Source organism: Tursiops truncatus, chromosome 9 (genome assembly GCF_011762595.2).
Source record: "Tursiops truncatus isolate mTurTru1 chromosome 9, mTurTru1.mat.Y, whole genome shotgun sequence".
Taxonomy (NCBI): Eukaryota; Metazoa; Chordata; class Mammalia; order Artiodactyla; family Delphinidae; genus Tursiops; species Tursiops truncatus.
The window spans coordinates 28,716,372-28,741,866 of record NC_047042.1 but is presented as its reverse complement, the minus strand read 5'-3'; the positions used below and the strand labels follow the sequence as shown (position 1 = coordinate 28,741,866).

Genomic DNA, 25,495 nt, shown 5'->3' with positions numbered 1-25,495 from the left:
AGGAAGGGCTAATGAACAGATACTTCAATCTGTAATGTATCACAAGTAGGCTATAAAATAATTTTTATGCTATATTTATGTATGCGTATCTTTTATATAAAGGTACTGCTAGGGCTTCCCTGGTGGTGCAGTGGTTAGGAATCCTCCTGCCAATGCAGGGGACACGGGTTCGAGCCCTGGTCTGGGAAGATCCCACATGCTGCAGAGCAACTAGGCCCGTGAGCCACAATTACTGAGCCTGCGCGTCTGGAGCCTGTGCTCCGCAACAAGAGAGGCCGCGATAGTGAGAGGCCCACGCACCACGATGAAGAGTGGCCCCTGCTTGCCACAACTAGAGAAAGCACTCGCACAGAAACGAAGACCCAACACAGCCAAAAATAAATAAATAAATAAATAAATAAATAAATAAATAAAACAAAAACAAAAAAAAGTAATTAAAGGTAATGCTAGCCTCACAGAATGTGTTGAGAACCAAGCAAGAAAGGAAGCAGGAAAATATAAACTTTGGTGAGGGGATATATCACTCAAACAAAAATGACCCATAACTGATGTAGATATTGTAAATTAGCAGTGAAGACATTGAACAAATTATTATAACTTCAGAATATATGCTCAAGGGACTTTCCTGGTGGCGCAGTGGTTAAGAATACACCTGCCAATGCAGGGACACGGGTTCGATCCCTGGTGCGGGAAGATCCCACATGCCACGGAGCAACTAAGCCCATGCACCACAAGTACTGAGCCTGTGCTCTAGAGCCTGGGTGCCACAACTACTGTGCCCATGCGCCTAGAGCCCGTGCTCTGCAACAAGAGAAGCCACCACAATAAGAAGCCCGCGCACTGCAACAAAGAGTAGCCCCCGCTTGCATCAACTAGAGAAAGTCCGTGTGCACAGCAACAGACTCAACGCAGCCAAAAATAAATAATAAAATAAACCAATTAAAGAAACAAAAAAGAATATATGCTCAACAACACTTTACCCAAACTTCTATGAATCCTGAGCCTTTCCAGTATCACTCATGGGAAGTGACACTATTACCAGCTCTGTGTAAACGTCAATCACTATTACTTCTAATTCCTTCAAGTGCCTTTTTAATTTTCTGGCCTTGATTAGTTTGCTCAGATGCATGATTGGTAAGTACTCAGCTGAATATTCGAGGGAACCTTCTACCTATCTCCAGAATTCTGTCTCTGTGGAACTCTTTCCTCTATGCTGTGAACTCTCACTGCTTTGATCCCCTGGGGGTCTCTACTTCATGTTACTAGTGCAAGGATGTACAGGACCATACCTGGATTTGTCCTCCTTATGCTCCAGCCTTAAAACTATATTACTGCAGTAAGCTTGGGCTGTCCTGGGCTCATCTTTCTTTTTTTCATTCCTAAGGGATGCTTTTCCTTTATTTTGTGATGGCCACTGCCTTGAAAACCACTTTTTGTCATAATTTTGTTTCTTTTTTGATAGTTCAACTTGTGAGCATAAATCTGGCTCCTGTTATTCCATCTTGGCCAGAAGCAGAATTTCCTTATTTATTATTTTCTCTTGTTTCTTATCGATACATCTTTTATTTTTGTTATCAGGGCCATTGTTCATTTTGTTGATGTCAGATTTTAAGTACGATTAGCTCTTAGTACCGAAAAATGTTTTAATTTTGCTCTCGTGCTTAATGTGTTCCTGAGCTAAATACAGAAAACAAGATTGATGATATTTTTTACTCTTAGAAAATCAAAGATATAGTTACATTGACTCTTGAACTTTTATTATTGCTCTACTGCATCTAAGTTTCATTCCTTTTGGTTTTCATTATTATATTTCTTGATGTTTTATCTGTTTACGTCTTAGGATTCTTCAATTATGCATTTGGGTTTTTTTCTTATTTTGGCTCTTCAAATCGATAAAGTTCAAGTCCATGCTCTTTTGCTATTATCTGTCCCATACTCTTCCATCTGAAAAATACCATTATAAATGTGTTGGAATTCTCTATGTCTCTTTCTTTCTCCTTCCTACTTCCTGTATGTTTATCTTTCTGTGCCTTATGAATGCACATATCCTATGTCTAACAGTTCTTTAATTTTCTTCAGTTGTTTTTAATATTCTCATGTTATTTACTGCTATTTTTAAAATCACTGTACGTTTTACTTCTAGATACTCATTTTGGCCTTTAAATAAAGTTTTAAAGTTTTTTTCCTCCAGAATTCTGACTCCTTCTCATGTTTGGTCAAGGATTGGGGTTTCAAGTTTTCACAGGAGATCTTTTTATTTTTCTCACCCATAGCATTGCATAAAGAAAAACTTCACTGTATACATCAAAGTGAATGGATCCTATTCAAACACGATACATCATGAAAAGTGCCCTGGCTTTATAAGTGGCCGTGCATATACATTCCAGCCTACCTGCACTCAAGGCCAGATCACTTTTCTCTATATTCCAGACAAAAACCAAGGCCTCAGTTTGGTTAGTATCTTTGTCTGATGCTTGCAAAGGCCACCAACATCAACTTGAGCTCTCTACTCTGAGATTCTTTCCTTTTTTTTTCTTTTAACATCTTTATTGGAGTATAATTGCTTTACAATGGTGTGTTAGTTTCTGCTTTATAACAACGTGAATCAGTTATACATATACATATGTTTTCATATCTCTTCCCTCTTGCGTCTCCCTCCCTCCAACCCTCCCTATCCCACCCCTCCAGGCGGTCACAAAGCACCGAGCCGATATCCCTGTGCTATGCGGCTGCTTCCCACTAGCTATCTATTTTTTTTTTTTTTTTTGCGGTATGTGGGCCTCTCACTGTTGTGGCCTTTCCTGTTGTGGAGCACAGGCTCCGGACGCGCAGGCTCAGCAGCCATGGCTCACGGGCCCAGCCGCTCCGCGGCATGTGGGATCTTCCCGGACCGGGGCACGAACCCGCGTCCCCTGCATCGGCAGGCGGACTCTCAACCACTGCGCCACCAGGGAAGCCCTAGCTATCTATTTTGTGTTTGGTAGTGTATATATGTCCATGCCACTCTCTCACTTTGTCACAGCTTACCCTTCCCCCTCCCCATATCCTCAAGTCCCTGCTCTAGTAGGTCTGTGTCTTTATTCCCGTCTTACCCCTAGGTTCTTCATGACATTTTTTTTTCTTAGATTCCATATATATGTATTAGTATACGGTATTTGTTTTTCTCCTTCCGACTTACTTCACTCTGTATGACAGACTCTAGGTCTATCCACCTCACTACAAATAACTCAATTTCGTTTCCTTTTATGGCTGAGTAATATTCCATTGTATATATGTGCCACACCTTCTTTATCCATTCATCTGTTGATGGACACTTAGGTTGCGTCCATGTCCTGGCTATTGTAAATAGAGCTGCACAGAGCTATCCTTTGGCCATTTGAAAAAGTTAGATATATAATGAATTTTTAGTCATATTTTATGAATAGTTCTTATGAATTTTTGCCTGGAGAGTGATCTATACTAGATCCATATGCTAAGGTTGTCATAAAACTTTATGTAACTTTTTACATACCTTCTTTAATATATCCCTCAAAATGATTCAATGAATATAAGCTGATAGAGAAAAAAACTCAGGCATAGACATTTTCAATGACATGACCAGAACAACATAATTAGTAAATATTTTATCTAGGAATCAAATCCAAGTCAATGGCCTCTCTTGGCCTTGCACTTAGCCATTAATCTGTATAATAATAGTTTTGATAAACAGGGTATTTGGACATCTTATAGATCTTTTTTCTATAGGGAGAAAGGACCTCAATTATATGACCTACACCTGACAGTTGAGTCTGAGTATATCCTGTGTTCTCAGCAATTTAAATGTCTTGTGAAACCTGATCAAATTATTGGGTTTGGAGACAAAGGGAAAAGAAAGAAAAATAATGCTATAATAATGGTATAATATTAGATATTGGCAGGTGGATCAAGCTTATGTCTTCTCCTTTGCTTAAAAATTACAGCATTTTAAACTCCAGGGATTGCTAATGGAGAACTTTCTCTCTTGAAAATTCTTTAAATTTAATATGTGGTGTACTAAAATCAGACTATTTGAAGTTACCCGTGGTTAGTCCTTGATATTGATTGTGCTTTACCTATTAATCTTGAGTTATATAACCTTCCTTTGAGATTTATTCTCTTCTTGATTCAGTCTGCTATCTCAGCACCACTTCTGCCACTTGCATTTTAAAAAATGAATCCTTAACACTCTCATGAGTTTATCTTTTTAACAACAAAAGGGTCAGTAAGGCTATTAATGAGGTTAAGTAGATTCATATCAATGGTTTATTATTATTATTAATCATCACATCCGTATATGAAAAAACAAAGTTGAAACTTCTTTCAATATTGATATTGCCTCTACTGTGTCTCTCTTTTATTCTGTAGAATTTTCCAAAGTTTCTCAAAATTACGTAAATTTCAGAAACACCCACTGAAGTTACATAGATCTAAAATGCACAGCTGAGATTTACTCACTGATTACTGTTTATCTGAACTGAAGTTCTAAGTCAGATTGAATCCTATTCTAACTTCCTCATCTACTCCCAATTAATTTAGAAGGTAACACTGTTCATTTTATAAACAAAATGCCTTAACAGAGATTTCGATCCTTAAAAGCTTATTCTAAGTATTTACCAATTCTCTTACAATGCTAGAGTTGCACAATACACTGCCTACATGATTATCAGAAAGGATGATTATATCATTGATAGAAAGACACTGAAGGACACCGGGGAGGAAAATTTTCATTTGTGACAGAAGTTATGGAAGCATAGAGAGATCACTATATAAAATAGGAGTTTTTCCGGAGATCAAATTCTAGTCTCCCAAAATATTGCACCTCAGGTATTCGAGGTGTAAGTGGTATGTGAAGGATAAGTGATTCCACATACGCAAGTTTTGCATATTTAGCCAAATTTTAGAAGCTTGCCTTTATTATTTTGTACTCCAGTGCTTGTCACTACTCCCCAATAACTCCTGCCTAACTCTCCATCTTAACTACTCTAGAGACTTGAATTATATGTCTGTCTGTTTTACCAGGTGCTGTGCACAAGCCAGACCAAAACAATTATTGAATATTCTCTTTGAGACTGAATGAAGTGAAAGTCAATTACCTAAAAGCACTGCTCAGTGGGTCCTGGCTTTAGATCTTTCTCAGGTTCATTCCTGTACTGTCATAGGGAATGTCAAAACTCTACTTAATCAGTTCCAGTTCCAGGCCTGAACACCATGCTAATCGCCAACATAATACTGACTACTTTTGGAATCCAGCAATTAAAAGCCCAGAAATAAACCGATGCACTTATGATCAAGTGGCATTCAACAAAAAAGGGTTCAACGTGTGCCAATAAATCAATGTGATACATCAAATTAACAAAATGGAAGATAAAAATCATATATATAATCATCTCAATAGATGAATAAAAAAAACTTGACAAAATTCCACATCCTTAAAGCAACTACAGGAAGAAGAATAAACAAATCCCAAAATAGTAGAAGGAAAGAAATCATAAAGATCAGAGCAGAAATAAATGAAATGGAGACTAAAAAACCATAGAAAAGATGAGTGAAACTGAAAGCTGGGTCTTTGAAAAGATAAATGAAACTGATAAACCTTCAGCTAGGCTCATCAAGAAAAAAAGGGAGTGGGCCACATCAATAAAATCAGAAATGAAATAGGGGAAGTTAGAACCAACATCACAGAAATACAAAGGACTATAAGAGATTACTACAAGCAACTAAATGCCAATAAAATGGACAACCTAGAAGAAATGGACAAATGCTTAGAAACGTACAACCTTCCATGAATGAACCAGGAAGAAATAGAAAATATGAACAGACCAATTAAAGTACTGAAGTTAAATCTGTGATTAAAAAACTCCCAAGAAGCCAAAGTCTAGGTCCAGATGGCTTCACAGGCAAATTCTACCAAACATTTAGAGAAGAGTGAACACCTATCCTTCTAAAACTAGTCAAAAAAATTGCAGAGGAAGGAACACTTCCAAGCTTATGCTATGAGGCCCCCATGGTTTGGATTCCAAAACCAGGCCCCCATGGTTCTGATTCCAAAACCAGACAAAGATACCACAAAAACAGAAAATTATAGGCCAATATCAGTGATGAATATAGATGAAAAAGTCCTCAACCAAATACTAGCAATCTGAATCCAACAACACATTAAGAGGATCACACACCACAGTGAAGTGGGATTTATCCCAGAGATGCAAGAATTTTTCAGTATTTGCAAAGCAGTAAGTGTGATACAGCACAGTAACAAACTGAAGAATAAAAACAATATCATCTCAATAGATGCAGAAAAAGCTTTTGATAAAATTCAACATGCATTTATGATAAAAACTCTCAACTTAGTGGGTATAGATGGAATATACCTCAACATAATAAAAGCCATATATGACAAACTCACAGCTAATATCATACTCAATGGTGAAAAGCTGAGAGATTCTCCTCTAAGATCAGAAACAAGACAAGGATGCCTACTATTGCTACTTTTATTCAACAGAGTATTGGAAGTCCTAGCCACAGAAATCAGGTAAGAAAAAGAAATAAAAGGCATCCAAATTAGAAAGGAAGAAAAAATCTGTCACAATTTGTACAACAGATGACATAACACTATATAGAGATCTTAAAGATTCCACCAGGAAACTGTTAAAATGAATAAACAGAATTCAGTATTCAATTCAATAAAGCTGCAGGATATAAAATCAATACATGGAAATCAGTGGCATTTCTATACACTAATAATGAACTATCAGAGAAATTAAGAAAATAATCCCATTTACAATAGCATCAAAAAGAATAAAATACCTAGGAATAAATGTAACCACGGAGGTGAAAGAAAGATATTCCATGTTCGTTGACTAAAGGAATAAGCACTGTTAAAATGCCAATACTACCCAAAGCAATCTAAAGATTCAGTGAAACCCCATCAAACTTCCAGTGTCATATTTCACAGAACTAGAACAAATAGTTCTAGAGTTTGAATGAAACCACAGAAAACCCTGAATAGCCAAAGCAATCTTGAGAAAGAAGAACAGAGCTGGCAGAATCACGCTCCCTGACTTCACACTATACTACAACGCTACAGTCATCAAGATAGAATTGTACTGGCACAAAAACAGACACATACGATGGAACAGGCTAGAAAGCCCAGAAATAAACCGACGCACTTATGGTCAATTAATCTACTACAAAGGAGGCAAGAACATACAATGGAGAAAAGACAATCTCTTCAATAAGTGGTGCTGAGAAAACTGGACAGCTACATGTAAAAGAATGAAATTAGAAAATTCTCTAACACCATACACAAAAGTAAACTCAAAATGGATTAAAGACCTAAATGTAAGACTGGATACTATAAAACTCCTAGAAGTAAACACAGACAGTAAATTCATTGACATAGGTCTTAGCGATGCTTTTGCAGATGTGACTCCAGAGGTATGGGAAACAAAAGCAAAAATAAACAAATGGGACTGCATCAAATTAAGAAGTTTCTGCACGGTGAAAGAAATCATCATCAAAAGGCAGCCTACTGGATGGAAGAAGATATGTGCAAATCATATATGTGATAAGGGGTTAACACATCCAAAATATATAAAGAACACATACAACTTTTTTTTTAAAAAAGCAATCTGATTTACAAATGGGCAGAGGATCCGAATAGACATTTTTCCAAAGAAGACATACAGGTGGCCAACAGGCACATGAAAAGATGCTCAGCATCACTAGTCATCCGGGAAATGCAATTCAAAACCATAATAAGATGGTTTTGAATTGCACCACCTCACACCTGTCAGAATGGCCATTAATGAAAAGACAAGAAATAACAAGTATTGGAGAGCATGGAAAGAAAAGGGAACCGTCATACACTGTTGGTAGGAATATAAACTGGTGCAGCCACTGTGGAAAACAGTATGGAGATTCCTCAAAAAATAAAGAACAGAATTACCATATGACCTAGATCTAAAAACACTAATTTGAAAAGATATATGCACCCCTATGTTCATTGCAACATTATTTACAATAGCAAAGGTATGGAAGCAACCTAGGAATCTATCAACAGATGAATGGATAAAGAAGATGTGGTGTACACACACACACACACACACACACACACACGCGCGCGCGCGTGCACATGCGCGCACTGGAATACTACTCAGCTATAAAAAAAGGAATAAAATCCGACCATTTGTGACAACATGGGTAGACCTTGAAGGTACTGTGCTAAGTGAAATAAGTCAGAGAAAGACAAATATCATATGATTTCACTCATATGTGAATCCAGATAAATAAAAAAAAAACATCTTCATAGATACAGAGAACAGATTAGTGGTTACTGAAAGGGAACGGGGTTGGTGGCTGGCAAAATGGATGAAGGGGATTGACTGTATGGTGACAGAGGGTAACTAGACTTGTAGTGGTGATCACTTTGTAGTGTATACAGATGTCAAATTATAATGCTGTACAGCTGAAACTTATATAATAAAAATAAACATGTTGATTACATTTTCAGAGATTTATCTAAATCTTGATTGTTCTAACCAATCACTGTAACACCATAATTCTTGCCAGTGTTTATTTGCAGACAAGAGCCAATAGAGTTAAATCTGAACTCTTAATTATATTACTGAGCCATTAAATTGATTGATGGTGGATCTCCCTATTTTAATATACTGAATTTGAAATATTAAGTCATTCTATTAATTCAGGATCTTTGCAGTGGATTATCTATAACTTGCACCTAAGTATAACTAACTGATATATTTCCCCAATTTTTACCATTAGTTATCTTACTCTTGAATATACTTTTGGTGGTATTCTTGGTGTTATTCTTATACTTTCCTAATTATAAATTTCTAGAAGTAAACATATGTGATCTGTGGTTAGCTGATGTTTATATTGTTAAAGCTCTTGGTATTTACTAAACAAGTACCCTCTAGGAAGTCTGTATTATTATAATCAACAGCCTTCTATAATCACCAACACTGGGATGATGATGATGTTAATGATGACTGTGACTACTACTACTACTTTATTTTTTTTATTTTATTTTTTTAACATCTTTATTGGAGGATAATTACTTTACAATGGTGTGTTAGTTTCTGCTTTATAACAAAGTGAATCAGCTATACATATACATATATACCCATATCTCCTCCCTCTTGCATCTCCCTCCCACCCTCCCTATCCCACCCCTCTAGGTGGTCACAAAGCACTGAGCTGATCTCCCTGTGCTATGCGGCTGCTTCCCACTAGCTATCTATTTTACATTTGTACTATTACTCTTTAATCTTGTTCAGTGGTAAGGCTCCAGGTCCCCTAAAAAAAGATTTTGCCTCTGTATTTCAACAACAAAGACCTATAGCAGATTTTTTTTCTGAACACTTTGGATCTAAAAACATGATTGACAAAATTATTGTTTTTAACTGAAATCAAATAGAAGGTTTTAAAAGTTACCTAAATATTGTAGAAAGTAGACATAAAAAAGAAAGTGAGAACAAAAATGAAACAGCTTGAAAATCTAATATAGTATACATAGAAAGATTCACACCGAAGGATTGGAATAAATCAATGAATGTAAAAACAGAGACAGAAAGAAACACATTCATACATCAACAGCGCTCAAAATGAATAATATCAATTACGTTAGAACTCTGTTAAAAATTATTCAACATATACTTCCATAAGTTGTCAAACTGTTAACCACTGAGGTAGTAGAATAAAAACATTTTCAAACAGAAAAAGATTCAGAAAATTTACCTCTTTCATACCCTTTTCTTAGGATGTTGCTTGAAGTTGTGCTCTAGCAAATTCAAAAGATAAACTCAGAAGTAATAAGGGATGGTATCTAAGAAGGTACGGGTTTTAGGAAACAATGGCTCCAACCTGAAAAACACAAGAAGCGACATTCCAATTGACAAGTGAAAAATTAGTAGTGTAAGTCTATTGTTTTAAGGCAGTATGGTGACTGCCAAGGAGGAATAAAATCAAACAAAGTGATCTAAAAGACTTACAAGTTGACTTTGTAGATAGTGTCTGAGGACCAAGAAGGGTGGAATGAGGGGTGGCTCTTTTTTCATTAATCTCCCAGCACAAAACTTTTGTTTACTAGATGAATATATTTCTTTTATGTGAATAAAATAAAATAAATTTCAGGAATAAAATCCATTTTATTATAAGTGATAGTTATTAATACAATGCGTTCATAATAATAAATAGAAGAATACTGCACATTATTAAAAATTTCTGCATCCTAAATCATAAGCAAATATATTGTGCATATACACAAAATACTGTTTTACTCATCAATAAATATAATAGGAACTCAAAAGTTTTGTGGAATGCTTGAATAAATCCCCTCATTCACTGATAACACTGTGGATTTTTACCTTAATAAATGCCAATATTACTGAAATATTTTTGCTTGGAGGAAAACTTGTTAGTCAAAAATTCATGAGAACACATCATGATCTGAGAAATGTAGTACCTAGTGTCAGGGCAGATCCTTACTATGGCTCCAAAAAACTATGCTTTTGAGTTTCAGACAAGAGTTTGTTTTGATAAGGCTCAGACCACCACTCTCTACTTTTACCCAAACTCTCTTCCACTCTTGTTGACTTGTCTTTTCATTTGCGTTTTGAATAGCAGACAAAAAAAAATCAGAAACTCCCTCATCATGATGAGACACAGATGGTGGATGCATCCATACAGTAATTTAAATTATGGCAGAAAGTCCTGCCTGCTTCCAACTGTCTGCTCCAATCAGACCTATCCAAGTATGTAAGAGAAGAATATTATTAAAGTGAATACCCATTTGAGGAAGGCACAGAAGGTACCTTAGTCACTTCACATTCTCTCTAATGCAAATACTTGTTTCTTAGTTTAGATTAGACAGACAGCAGTCTAAATGGAAATGGAATATATATAAGTGGAGTGACTGTAGTTTTTCTGCTGCCCAAAAAGGAGGTGGAGGCGGATATCCAATCAAGGCTGGGGGGTGGGCAGGGGAGTGCAGAAATCTTCACATAATGTCTATCTAAAAAAAATAATTTGGTAAGAAAAGAGAGGAAAGGGACGTAAACACAAGTAAAGCCTAATTTCAAATTTCCCCAGGGCTCTAGCGCTTGTCCAGGGACTTAAAGTGGAAAATTAAAAAAGAAAATAGGAAAGGAACAGCAATAACTGGAATTCCCTAGAAATATTTGGAGAAAAGTAGTCCAAGGGTCGATTTTAGGAAGGGATACATTGTTTGAGTTAAAAAAAAAAAAAAAAAAAAAAAAAAAAAACCTCAGGATTTTGGGTTTACCGGTATAGTGTTTCTATGAAATAGACATAAATAAAAGTAAATAAAACATTAAAATATCAGCTCTTCCCACATGTGACTATAGAGCTTAAAGATTCACTTTGCTTTGATGAAACAAGCTCTGTGGGAGATTACATTGCAAGGGCATTAGACACGGAAATGGGTATATCTGGGGAGCTCTTTATCATTTAACTAGAAAATTAAACTAGATGGAAATGTTAAACTTCTTAGTGGGAGAAAAGCACTCAATGTCATTTTGCCTATTAAAATAATATACTTCTCAACAAAACAAACGTTTTCTACCTAAAAAAAACTAGTATTTAATCAGCAAAATAAACTGCATTAGCATTTTGCAAAGGTACACATGGTGTCTTCTATCTGCATGCTTCTGTACTTGTGTTAAACATTTTCACTTTTGCCAATGGTATTATTTTTCCCTTCCTGTTTAGTCACAGTGGAATATGATCAGAAACAAGGAAAATTTATTTTGTTCTCCATATAATCATTCTGTTTAATGATATTGCATTGTGTGTTTTTTACAAAGCAAACCTCAAAGATCAGTCTATGTTCCATAAATTGTCTTTGAGGTTTTTTATAGACCAATTTAGCAACCTTTCATCAGATGTGCACATGGTACCAATAAAAATGCTTTTGTTGCCTTCCTGAGTTTGGCAGTACTGCACACGCATACTTCCAATGGGATATTTCATCATTTGTAATGAATTAACATCATACAACATGATGGGTGATATAGAGAAAATTGGCTGGAGTAAACAAGTCAATAAACATTTACTATTAGTACCATGTTAAAAATATGACATGAGAGAGTCTATCCCATAAAAGCCATAAAGGAGATGTTCACAGGCCTGAGAGACCTCTGAAATTTGCTGTTATTTCTTTTTTATACTTTCCTATATATCGAAGAAGAATGGGAGTCATATGAAATTATCTGGACTTACTGGCAAACAAATTCAAAGGGGAAACCAATACTTCTCTATACGGTTTGCAATATGTATTGGGGGAATTTATTTTCTAAAAATAGTTCATTTTTGAGAGATGTCAAAAGTGATTTACAGTATTTTTGACCAGTCTGAACATTATTAAAATCCCAAACAATGAAATTAGTAGCTTTTAGGGAGAAACTAGACTATCAAATTTCCTAAGAATCTGAGAAACAGCTACAATCCTTATATGTAGCAGTCATCAATAGAAAATCATAAAATTTTTGAAATAGAAAGGAACCCAGAGATCATAAAAGTCAATATTCTACTCCTTATACTATGCTGTTTTACTCATTCAACAGGGACATCTGATACTCCACTAAAGGCAAAACCACAGAGATGCATCTTTTTTTCCATGATAACCTGTCCATTCTCATAGCACCCAATGGCTACATAACAATGTAAAGCCCATTACTTACAATTTAACAAGTATTTGTGGGTTACAAAAAGAAATTTTAAATCTACAATATTAAATAATCTTTTTTGCTGAAAAATAATATACTTTTATTCATATAATTATATGCCAAGTATTTCAGTGTTACAAAGGCTTTTGTTTAAACTTTATATTTAGCCTAAATATACATTTAAATCACTTTGGGCCATTGGTGGTTTGTTATGGCATCATCATGACTGATTGATATCAACTGTCTGTATGAGCGATCAAAAATTTTAATCACCTTTTGTATTAAAAGTAAATTATTCAGGCATATTGAAGAAAAACCCAAGGTTTCATCTTTCTTTCCTATTTGATTATAATTGCAATTTTTTCTCCATCTTATCCCCTTTCCTCTGAGTAAATGATATGTCATTTTATCACTATACCATAAAAGCATTTTATACATTTCAGCCAGAAGCAAATTTCAGGCTTAGCAATTCACATATCAAAGATCCGTTTAGTACCTACTGTGTGCCAGGCACTTTCTTTGCCCTGCGGATGTAGTGGAGACAGTCAAACTTCTCTTGAGATTTACATTCTTGCCCTTTCCATCTGCATATTCAGTTTTCTTTAGCTCAAGGAAACTGTCTTCTTTTATTTGTCTAATTATTGTCCTTCTCCAGTTCTTTTCTCTTTCTGAAAGTCCTTATATTATCATGTTAGATATTCTGAACCTTCTTTCCAAGTCTTACCTTTTCCTTCATGCTTTTTATATTATTTCATTTTTGCTTCATACTTTGAAATATTATTTCTACTTGATTTTCTGGCACAAGAGGCACTGTCTTACCATTTATGAATCTGTACTCATTAGTCTGGAAAACAACATTTTTCAGTCCCAGGATGTGTGTTGGTGTGATGTAACGTGCACCATGTTCCACAAGAAAGACAAAGACTTCGCCCCTGAGGGCTGGCTGGACAGTGGAGGCAACTGGAGGAAGCTCTCCACTCCACCAGTTCCTAGGACTCCCCCAGACTCAGCAGCAGAAGCAGGACTCAGCCCAGTCCTTATCTTCCAGAGAATCGGGAAGATGGGACACGCTTACACCTAGGCCAGGCAACCTCCCTTGCACAGCACTCTCTCGGGTCTCAGTGGGCCTCAGGGAGGAAGTTCAGCAATGGCTCCCTCCTAGAATGTGCAAACAGTCCCAGGTCTTTTCTGCTCCCCGAGATGCTTGGCTCAGGAGAGGTGACGGAGGAATGTGTGTGCAGCTGGATGAGTATATGTATGTTCAACACCACATCTTCCCAGAACCTCTTTGGTGGACACCAGAGGACTATTTTTTTTAAAGGGAAATCTGATCATATAACTTCCCTTCTTAAAATATATCAATAGAATCCCACTGCTCTTAAAACTATTAAAAATGGCTTTTGAGTCCTTGTACCCGCAGATATGGATTATTTCTAAACCATGTTTCCTGCTATTTTCCTTTCAGCCAATCCCCCTGGATAGACAGACTGCTTTCAGGTCTCTTTATCACTTCCTTCTCACCTCAGAGCCTACTCTTCTGTTTTCCCCTTCACCTAGAGTTCTCTTTCTCCTTTCATCTGTCTACTGTTTACTCATCATTTCCTTTCTTCCTTTTTTCCTTAAACTTGTTCTAACTGAGTTCCTATTATGTGCTAAAGTGTAGTTTTACACTGATGATCAAAATTGATACCATCTATGTCTTTGTATAGCTTTTAGTTTACCAGGAGCAACAGACCAAAAAAAAAAGTGTACATAAAAGTATAAAATCCAAACCATCATGAATTCAATGAAAAAAGAGAGAAGATACATTTGTTCAAGGACACCAGGTTAACTGAATGAAAAATTTGACATAAGAATTCATATCTACCTGTTATTAAAAACTCTGGCCTCAATCATAATGTTACTCTCTATTTAATAAAATTATATTAGTTTACTTTCTGTATCATCATTTTATATTTAATGTCTACTACTTAGGATATATTCTGAACTGTTCATTGCTATCAGTCAGAAAAATATAGCAAATAGCAATAGAGGGATGGAAAGAAAGTAGATTGCATTGTTGTTCACAATTTTTCACACCTCCTATTTTTGTCTGCCAAGTGACTTTGCATACCTGCCTAATAAGAGTGTGCTTTATTTCTCCACCTCATGGATGCTGGGTACATATATTAATAAGTAGCTAGTTATGCAGCACTGTTTGTGACAAGAGTTGACAAATACAGTACACATCTCCAAGTCCATTCCAAATTTCTATAAACCTATTGCTATTTTTTAGTCATTAATGTACCCCAGAAGTTCATTTAAATATATTTATTGAGGAACCATTACCTTTCCTCAAAACATTTCTTTTGTGGTATATTAAAATGAGAAGTATAAATTACTTATTTAAAATAATTATAGGTTCACATTTTCAATAGCAACCTCAAAAGCGAAACACTTCCACCCTATATCCAAAAGGTAACAGTGGAAGCGAAACTATTAATTAAAAGAGAAACATAACCCTATCTTGTTTTAATGTTAGGGTTTATTTTTTGAGATGTAGGAAAATGAAGTTTATATCTCTCCATTTAGAAAAAAATGACTGTCCTTTTCCTATTTAGAAAGGCATTTGTATTTATATTAAAACTCCACCATACTCCAACGGAAGTGGGGTTTGGAACCCAGAATTTTATTGATGGTTTGGTACTATAGGTAGAAAGATTACTGAATAAGTCTCCTAATTCAAGAAGACTGTAACAGAGTTGGTGGTTTGAAAGGCTAGTGGATGATTAAAATAAAATGTAAAAGTCAAAACAGGTCAAAGATGAACTGAGATAATTTTGATATGGTACCAATCCCATAGAAGACAACCCCTCTCTGATACTGTCTATCTTGAATCACGTACAAACACACTGGCCCCACTTCTCCCTAAGTATCACTCTTTCTCTGCTTCATTTAACAGAAAATCTTCTCAGGGTAACTGTTTATACTTACTATCTGCAGTTCCTCTTCTCCTATTCTCAATGAAGATGTTCTAATGAGACTTTTACTCCACAACTATACCTATCAAAATCACCTGTAGGGCTTCCCTGGTGGCGCCGCGGTTGAGAGTCCGCCTGCCGATGCAGGGGACACGGGTTCGTGCCCTGGTCCGGGAAGATCTCACATGCCGCGGAGCGGCTGGGCCCGTGAGCCAAGGCCGCTGAGCCTGCGCGTCCGGAGCCTGTGCTCCGCAGCGGGAGGGGCCCCAACGGTGAGAGGCCCGCGTACCGCAAAAAAAAAAAAAAAAAAAAAAAAAAAAAAAAAAAAAAAAAAACTCACCTGTAGTCTCTACATTGCTAAATCCAATAGCAATTCTCAGCTTTCATCATCTTGCACTTATCAGCAGTATTTTACACATTAATCACTCCCACTTTCTTTTTTTCCCCCACTTTCTTTTTTATTGAGATATAATTGACATCTAAGATTATATTAGTTTCAGGTGTAGCCACTTTCCAACAAATACTCTTCAGCTGCATTCCATGGCACTACACTCTCCTAGTGGTTCCCCTGTTATATCAATGGTTATGCCTTTTAACTTCCCAATATGTCAACACTGTAGAACCTCCGGACACAACTTTTGGATTTTTTTCCCTTATTTAAATCCACTCCTTGATAACCATGGCTTTGAATATTATCTAAACGTCAATGAACTATAAAAGTATTCTCCAGCCTAATTTACAAAAAGGGTACAAATGAACTTATCTACAAAAGAGAAATAGAGTCACAGATGTAGAAAACAAACTTATGGTTACCAGGGGGATAAGGGGGGGAGGGATAAATTGGGAGACTGGGATTGACATATACACACTACTATATGTAAAATAGATAACTAATAAAGACCTACTGTACAGCACAGGGCACTCTACTCAATAGTCCCTAATGACCTATATGGGAAAACAATCTAAAAAAGACTGCATATATGTATATGCATAACGGATTCACTTTGCTGTACACCTGAAACTAACACAACACTGTAAATCAACTATACTCCAATAAAGATTAAAAAAAAAAAAAGTATTCTCCGGCCTGGACCTCTCCCCCAAATCCCCGAATTCCAGACTCATACAATACCACCTACTCAAAATCTCTACCTAAATATTCAAAAGGCGTTTCAAACCTAACATTTACAAAACAGAATTATCATGTCCCCCAAAGCCTATTTCTCTTGAAATCTCCACCATCTAGATTACAACCACACCACTCTTTAGATGTTTAGGCTAAAACTCTTGTTGTCATCTTTGACCCTTCTTCTTCTTTACTAACCAACATTAAATGTCGCAGCAAGTCCTGTCAGCGCTACTTCAAAATATATTTAAAATTCAAGTAATAATTTACTACATCCACCAGAATGACATGACCTTAGCCAACACTATTTCTAGTCTAGATAATTGCAATGGTCTCCTAATTTTTTTCCCTTGACTCAAATGTGTATTCCCCACAGAGCTTCTGGGGGAAAATTATCCATATCTATATTTACACCAATATATAGATATATAGACATATATCTTTTAAAATGACAATCATATAATGCTGCTTCTATGCTTCAAACCCCTTTCGTGGCTTTCCATACCACTCAGAGAGAAAACAAAAATCATTACAGCAACCTACAATGTTTTGCAGGATCTATACTTTTCTCCTCCAACTCAGTTAGCTCTGTGATCTCATGTCCTATTATTATCATTCCCCTTATTCATTCTGTTATAGTGCCACTGGATCTTTGCTCTTCAAACATATGGACAATCTACACCTACAGGCTTTTCTATCTACAGGTGATTAGTTTTTCTTTGTTTTGCCTAGAAAGCTCTTCCATCAGTAACACCTGAACTCTTCTCCCTTAGGCTTTGTTCACAAACTCTTCCTCTGATCACACGTTTCCTAATTATCTTATTTAAAATTGAGCCTCAACATTCTCTTCAGCAAATCCTTTCCTTATTGCTTGCTTTGTTCTCATCTCTGACACTTACTGATATCTAACATCATATCTTTTCACTTAATCATTTTTGCTTTGTGTCTTTTCCCAGTAGAAGGTAAAATTCATGAGCACTGGAATTTTTGCTTTTTATTTCTCTGTTACATCTTCAGAACACAGGATGGAATAAATATTCAATGAATGAATAAATAAATCAGTGAATTTCATGAGTCCTGCTTTGCTGAAATCATTGATGAATCAACTAGCCAATTAGCTAAAACTGTCAAAGCAGATTCTGGTGTAAAACAGAATAAGAATATAGCTTTCCTAATCTTTAGACATCCTTACACCTCGATGTTTCATGATTTTTGTGGAGATAGGGCATATATTAAGTAAGAGAATGAAATTATAGAAGTGCTTACTTTCTCTTTTTTCTCCTCCAGCTGGTGATAATATAGGAAGTATAGCTGATGTTGTAGAAAGATAGTTCTGCCTCATCAAAGCGGAGTATAATGGACCATCGGAAACCCTGCACACTAAAGCCTTAGGTATGTCTTCCTAAAGGTTGAGTGATAACCATCCCATAGGATGCATGCTGTGTAGGCCTAGGGCTGCCTTTTAAAAAAAACCATAGTCCTAGCATGTGCATGGATGTTTATAGCAGCAAAAATAAAATTCTCCACAAGTCAAAAAAAAAAACAACCAAAAAAAACATGATAGCTGACTGACAACCACATTGATTAATTTCATATGTTAAATGTAAAGTTTGATGACAGGATGGTTTGTCCTTGCTGGTAGTATTTGTGAGGAGATTACCTAACATCACTGAATGTTAAAATTCTATTCCTGCCCAAAGCTGTGCCCACATTATTTTTCACTAAACCCTTTGAGGATTTATAATGTTATCAATCTCAATGCAGTTTTTATCTGCTGTGCATAGAGAAGAATTTGAAACATCAGGAGTATGTAGTCTACGGATGCTGAGGAATGAAAACAGCAGAGAGAGAGAGAGAGAGAGAGAGAGAGAGAGAGAGAGAGAGAGAGTGGGTGTGTGTGTGTGTGTGTGTGTGAGTGTGTGTGTGTGTGTGTGTTAAACGGAAGAAACCAGAAAGAGGAAGTAGGAAAATATACTTGACTTCTCAATCATTTTCATTCAAAACTGTATGGTATGTGAAAACTGATCTGCTTATCTATGTAGAGATTTTATTTATATTTCTGGATTCTCAATTTACTTTGACATTTAAAAATACCGCTATTACCCTTTATTTTTTAAAAGACTGAAGAAAAAGACACCTGATTTCCTATCAAAGCATGAAAGCTGAGTAGATAAAAGCGTAGAACTGAGTAGATGAATTTGACAAAAATGGAAATTCACAGAAGTGAATGGTGAATGTCTTTCACTTCCACGCACTGCCAAATAACATATACAAGCGTTAGGAAGGGAAGCCAGCTGGTACACAGATAACCAGTCCTGTATTATGTGGTAAACTTGATTCCTCCCTTGACACCATAACATAGTTAACTCCACAGTCCTTTATAAAAACATTAGTAAAGAGAGAGCTCTTCAATATCCATGGAAAGAAGCTGATCTAACATTTGAATAGTCACGAATTAGGAAAATGTATGATAATTGCTGTGCCTTGCCTCTTGCTTTTTCATAAAAAAACACCACGTGTCTGAGAACAGAAATGTTGAATTTGGAACCTTAGAGTGACTGGCAGATAATAGAGCAGGACATCCAGATGAAGTACTTGGCACAAGGTAAAAAATAACCTAGGCCAGGAGACTTTGTACTCCCAAACAAACTCAAGGGAATAAAGCAGCAAGGGGCTGTATACATGTGATAATTTAGAGGACATCAGATAATAGCACAACCAAAACTTGGTTAAAAATGAATACACCCAGCAGGAAGAACACCATGGTGGCTCAGAAAATAGAAAAAGTGGTTGTAAAGATCATCAGTATGTTTCATGTAAGGTACTAATTCTATCTCCAATTGAACTTATGCTATAGGGACACTACTATTTTTAATTGAAGTATAGCTGATTTACAATATTGTGTTAGTTTCAGGTGTCCTGCAAAGTGACTCAGTTATAGATATATATATATTTGCGTACTAGTTTTCATTATAGGTTATTACAAGATATTGAATACAGTTCCCTATGTTGTGCAGTAAATCCTGAGAAAACAATGATGAATAAGATAGACAATTTTTCCAACTCTCAGAACTTTCAATCTATTGAGGAATATAGAAAAGTGAATATATAATTACATCACACAGTTTTAAGTGCTCTGAATGGAGAAATATAGAGGACACCACAGAGGACAGAGAAATGGGAACTAAGCGAACGTGAGATAGGTGAAGGGGGATAGGCAGGAAGACTTCCAGGAAGTAATGTTCCATTGATTGTGACATAAAGACTGAACGGAAAAGTCTCTGGGTTAAATATTATGGCACGTAAGATAGCTCAGAGGCTAGTGGAGAATTTAAAGATTTGAAATAAATGGAGTTTGGGGTATTACAGGGTTTTTGTTTGTTTTTTTCCCGTGGAATAGTGAGAGCTGAAGTAGAAAAAGAGACCAGACATGTAGCCATTTTACGGATACATTGCATTTCTAAAGTGCTCTATATTTTTTAAAGATCTATCAAACTGGTGTTCTCCTTTCACTCCCTTTAACACTGCTAAGATAGGTGGTGCAGTTAAAACCATACTCTTCCACTGTTGTGGAAACTGAGGCTCATATGATCTCTCAAGGTCTCAAGGAAGTGGATGCCAGAATGGGAGTTAAAATCTGGATGTCTTGACTTAGTTAAGTTAGCATGCCGTGTTGCCTTCTCTCCGCTCATCTTCTAGAGAAAGATAAACAACTGAGCCTGATACATTTAGATTCTCTCTTTGCCAATGAAGTACTGACAAAATTTACTGCAATTTAACAGAACTAAAAAAAAAAAAAAGAGGGAATATAGTGAAGTCTCTCTTGAGGAACTATCTTATATTCTGCTGTATTAGGGTTTGTGTGTTAAGTAACAATGTTTTTATTCTATTGCAAGATAGTATGGAAAGCAAACTCATGGTCACTCGAATTGGGAAAAATCTTTAGCTTCTGAGCATAATCTATAATTTGCATGTGATTTTGTAATTCTAGGATGAGCTAATTATTAAGGCTGAGAAATAATTTTATTTTACATACCAACAATGGACACACAGAAAAAAGATGTCAGTTACAGCCACACGGAGAAAGTCAGTGACAAGTTGGCATAAGAAAAAACGGATTTTACATCTGAGGTACAAAGAAATTGCAGTTTGAAGATGATGCCAGAGTTTGGATATGAGAGAGAGGAAATGAAGTGTAATAAAAAGTTTATATATAATACCTTAACTTGGAATAGAAAGCTTAGTTTCTCAGTTTGGCTCCATTAATTCACATGAACATACCATGTAAACTCATTATACAATGCTCTTTTCATCTGTAAAATGGGGGTGGAAGGGGGGGTAGGGAATGACATTCTTACTCAGTGCCTAGGGAACCTGTGGGACTCAAAAAGGAATCTCTTGGAGCATTTCTAAATAGAAAGTATATACAAATAATAAATTTGGAAGGTATTAGGAGAACTCGAATGAAGGACAGGGCAGAGAAGAATCGCCCCCTCTGAACTAAAGGTAAAGAGATGGAAAATAAAGTTTTTCTATAAAATCTTAAAAAAAATAACTTCTAAGTAAGATGGGGTTTGGTTTACAACTTTTGGAAACCAAAATTTCATTTTAGTGCCTCAGAGTATATAAAAATCATTTGAAAAATGGATCTGCCAGAATGAATCTTTTGTGTTCATCCTCTATTTGAGGGGTTCCCACAGCCCCACAGGAAACAGGCCGCACAGCAGGAGGTGTTCGAGCGAAGCTTCATCTGTATTTACAGCCACTCCCCATTGCTTGCACTACTGCCTGAGCCACCTCCTGTCAGATCAGTGGTGGCATTAGATTCTCACAGGAGCGCAAACCCTACTGTGAACTGCACATGCAAGGGATCTAGGTTGCGCACTCCTTATGAGAATCTAACGCCTGATGATCTAAGGTAGAGCTGAGGCAGTGATGCTAGCGTTGCGGAGTGGCTGCAAGTACAGATTATCATTAGCAGAGAGGTTTGACTGCACAGAGACCATGATAAACCCATTGCTTGCAGACTCATATCAAAACCCTATCAAGGCTTCTCTGGTGGTGCCGTGGCTAAGAATCCACCTGCCCATGCTGGGGTCACGGGTTCAAGCCCTGGTCCGGGAAGATCCCACATGCCTCGGAACAACAAAGCCCGTGCGCCACAACTACTGAGCCTGCGCTCTAGAGCCCGTGTACTACAACCACTGAAGCCCACGCACCTAGAGCCCATGCTCTGCAACGAGAAGCCACTGCAATGAGAAGCCCATGCACCGCAACGAAGAGTAGCCCCCGCTTGCCGCAACTAGATAAAGCCCACGCGCAGCAATGAAGACCCAATGCAGCCAAAAATAAAAATAAATAAATTAAAAAAAAATAGCTACGATTCTCAAAAAAATTTCTAAAAAAAAAAAAAACACCCTATCAGTGAGTGGCAAGTGAAAACAAGCTCAGGGCTCCCAGTGATTCTGCATTATGGTGAGTTGTATAATTATTTCATTATATATTACAATGTAATAATAATAGAAATAAATGGCACAATAAATGTAATGCGCTTGAATCACTCCAAAACCATCCTCCCACCTCCCACCCCTGGTCCGTGGAAAAACTCTCTTCCATGAAACCAGTCCCTGGTGCCAAAAAGGTTGGGGACCGCTGCTCTATTTCATGACTTTGACGGTATTGTGTATTGCTATTTTACCAGTGTTCAAGTTTTTAAGGGTTGTTAAGGTCACCATGTGACTCCATTTTGAATTTACTTGTATTTGTTAAATAACATTTACTTGTATTTGTTGAATTTACTTGTATTTGTTACATATTTTCATGGTTTAATCAAAGAACAATAAATAAAATTGTCCATAGAGTACTAGCATATATTTTGGGTCTAAAAAATAAAGTGTATAGTTTAAGAAAAATAGATAGCTTCTCCATTTAATTCATTACCCCTTCATTTACAAAAGCAAATTAATGAACATGGCACCACTAATCCCAATATACATGATTATTCCTAAACAAAGCTTTAATATATGACATTTTCCATGACTTATTTGAGATAGCTGCTTATCACAAGATTTATGAGCAATTCTGCCACATAAAAACTGAGACCTTTATAGTTTGGGTTTGGTCAAGAATCCAATATTCTCACGAATTCAACTTCTATTTATCATTTGTACATCTTCCCAAGCCACTATCAACTTCATGCCACTATTAATTTCCTCCTGTACTTCTGCTTCCTTCATCTTATTTACAATAGGAGAACTCTACCTCCCTAACACGTTACTCAATATTTGTACCACTATTCCATTAAGCTGCTCATCTCCCTACTCCCATCTTCATAGATGCACTGGGCTTTTCCGATGTTCATCAAGGTAACAGTATACTATTAAAATATATTTTCTAACATTTTCAAATATTTCTGTAAAAAATAATTCAACTTCTTTGCTTTAACTGAAATTTTACTTTCTCTTTCAGCTGCCTTTGCTGGAGAGTGCTCTGTTTTCTACCTTTCCCAGTCCTTAAAATACTTGGTAGACTTCCATGCTAATTATAGATCACACTTCTGCCACCACCAACCTTTTTGAAAATCTTCACTAAACCTTAACTCCAACTTCTTCACATGTGGTGTCAGTGACAGACACTCAAAATTCAACCCCTCTCCTTGAGGACTTCATCAGCAAGCTGACAGCCTTCCATTGCCACCTCACTAAAGGTTTTTACAACTTCAATATCAGTAGCAATGACCCTTCCGCTACCTGAAATCAGACTTCCTCAATCACTTCCACATCTTTCAAGGTCATTTTTATATCACTTAGTTCACCTTTTACTAGAGATAGGCTATGATTTCCATCACGTTTGGAAATGATCCATCTCAATAAGCTCACATTTGGCACCCCAAAATATCATGTCTTTATTGAACCTATTCTTTACCTTTACTGTGATTTCCCATCCTATGTCTGTCTCCATGGCTCATTAATTAGTCTGCCCACTACATTAATTGATTCATGCTTGTTTGATTGATTCAGTTAATTATTATTAATTGTTGCTGACAGATACCATACCAGATTATTAGGATTTGAGGAATTCAAGACAGAAATAAAGATTGATAAACATGGCACCTTCCCTTAGGGAATTTCATTCAATAAGTTCTAGGAAATACAGTTTCACGGGTTGAATATCTAATATGTAGCAAAACAAAAATGGAGCAATGCCAGGTGGAGCTCAACAGCGAGCCTAAGGTCTGTGTCCTGAATCCCTGTAAAAATCTGTGTGGAGGATAGAATAAGATCCGGAAGTTTCAGTGTGGAAATGGAAAGGTTACAAGAATTGTAGACAGGCTAAAACAGATCAGAAGAAGGATTTGATGAGTAGGGACGAATAGTTTGTACCATGGCATCCAGAATACTGCCCACCAAAGACCAGCTGGGAAGTCACATCTCAGTGGTCACCCGCATAGGATCTGGACTACACCAGCTATACCACAGCATAGATGGAAGGTGAAATGAAAAACAAAAGAAGAATCAAGGCCTTCTTACCCCTGTCACTATAAGAACACTGAAGAAACTGGTATGTTATGAGGTCATCTTGATGAATTTCAGAACAGGATGAGGACATCTGAAAGGCAGAACGTTAATCTAAAAGTGACTAAATCAGGGCTTCCCTGGTGGCGCAGTGGTTAAGAATCCGCCTGCCAGTGCAGGGAACACGGGTTCAAGCCCTGGTCCGGGAAGATTCCACATGCCGCGGAGCAGCTAAGCCTGTGCACCACAACTACTGAGCCTGCGCTCTAGAGCCCATGAGCCACAACTACTGAGCCTGTGGGCTGCAACTACTGAAGCCCGCGTGCTTAGAGCCAGTGCTCCACAGCAAAAGAAGCCACCACAATGAGAAGCCTGCACACCACAAAGAACAGTAGACCCCACTCTACGCAACTAGAGAAAGCCCGTTAGCAGCAAAGAAGATCCAGTGCAGCCAAAAATAAATAAATTTTAAAAAAATAAGTGACTAAATCGTTAATACAGATTTTTATATTTGTAGAGACTGTGACATCATATAAAGCTGTATTTTATTTCTCCATTTAAAGTCCAGCAAGGTTTAAAGTTGTGAGTAAATCTGGATCTTTATAGAGAACAAAAATGTTAAATTTCTTATGAATGTATAAGGAGTAGTATGAGTAAATTTGTATTTCTGCTATTACTATAAATTTTCTCTTCAGTACATAATATCTCTGTCCTATGACATCAGAAAGATCAGTACAAAATAAATATTTTCTAAGACATACCAAAACTTATAGCATCGAACATATATTGTCTTTTGAAGTCATCAGCTACCTGACACTTGTTCTCATGGGTTGACATCTCTTCAGAGTAGCAGCTCATTTGGAATTATCTATAAAGTCATTTTGCAAGTGCCATAAGGAACGCAGTTATATTCCTCTGTGGCCATACCTTGAATTTCTCATCATGTCATCTCTTTCGGCATAACTATCTGCCTACTGTTGACATTTCTGCAGCCATGCATATTTTTAGCTTGAAGGGAGAATTAATGATATCCGATCTGTCAACTAACACTCATGAAAAACAAAAAGCTCTGTTGAAAAAATCGGGATTTGCAATGATGATAAAGTTTATCAGAACCATCAGGGGAAGCAACCACAGCACTGCCCTGCCATGAATTACAGACTGAAAATGTGC

General features: G+C 36.7%; 1 long non-coding RNA gene across 4 annotated transcripts in view; it reads right to left on the bottom strand.

Annotated features, from left to right (window-relative positions):
- The window catches only part of LOC141279460 (uncharacterized), a 506,894-nt gene that overhangs the window by 92,408 nt on the left and 388,991 nt on the right, over positions 1 to 25,495 (bottom strand). For all 4 annotated transcript variants that reach the window (XR_012333714.1, XR_012333716.1, XR_012333715.1 and 1 more), the window contains one exon: positions 9,775 to 9,900. This is a non-coding gene — a long non-coding RNA (uncharacterized lncRNA). The remainder of the gene's footprint in view (positions 1 to 9,774; positions 9,901 to 25,495) is intronic.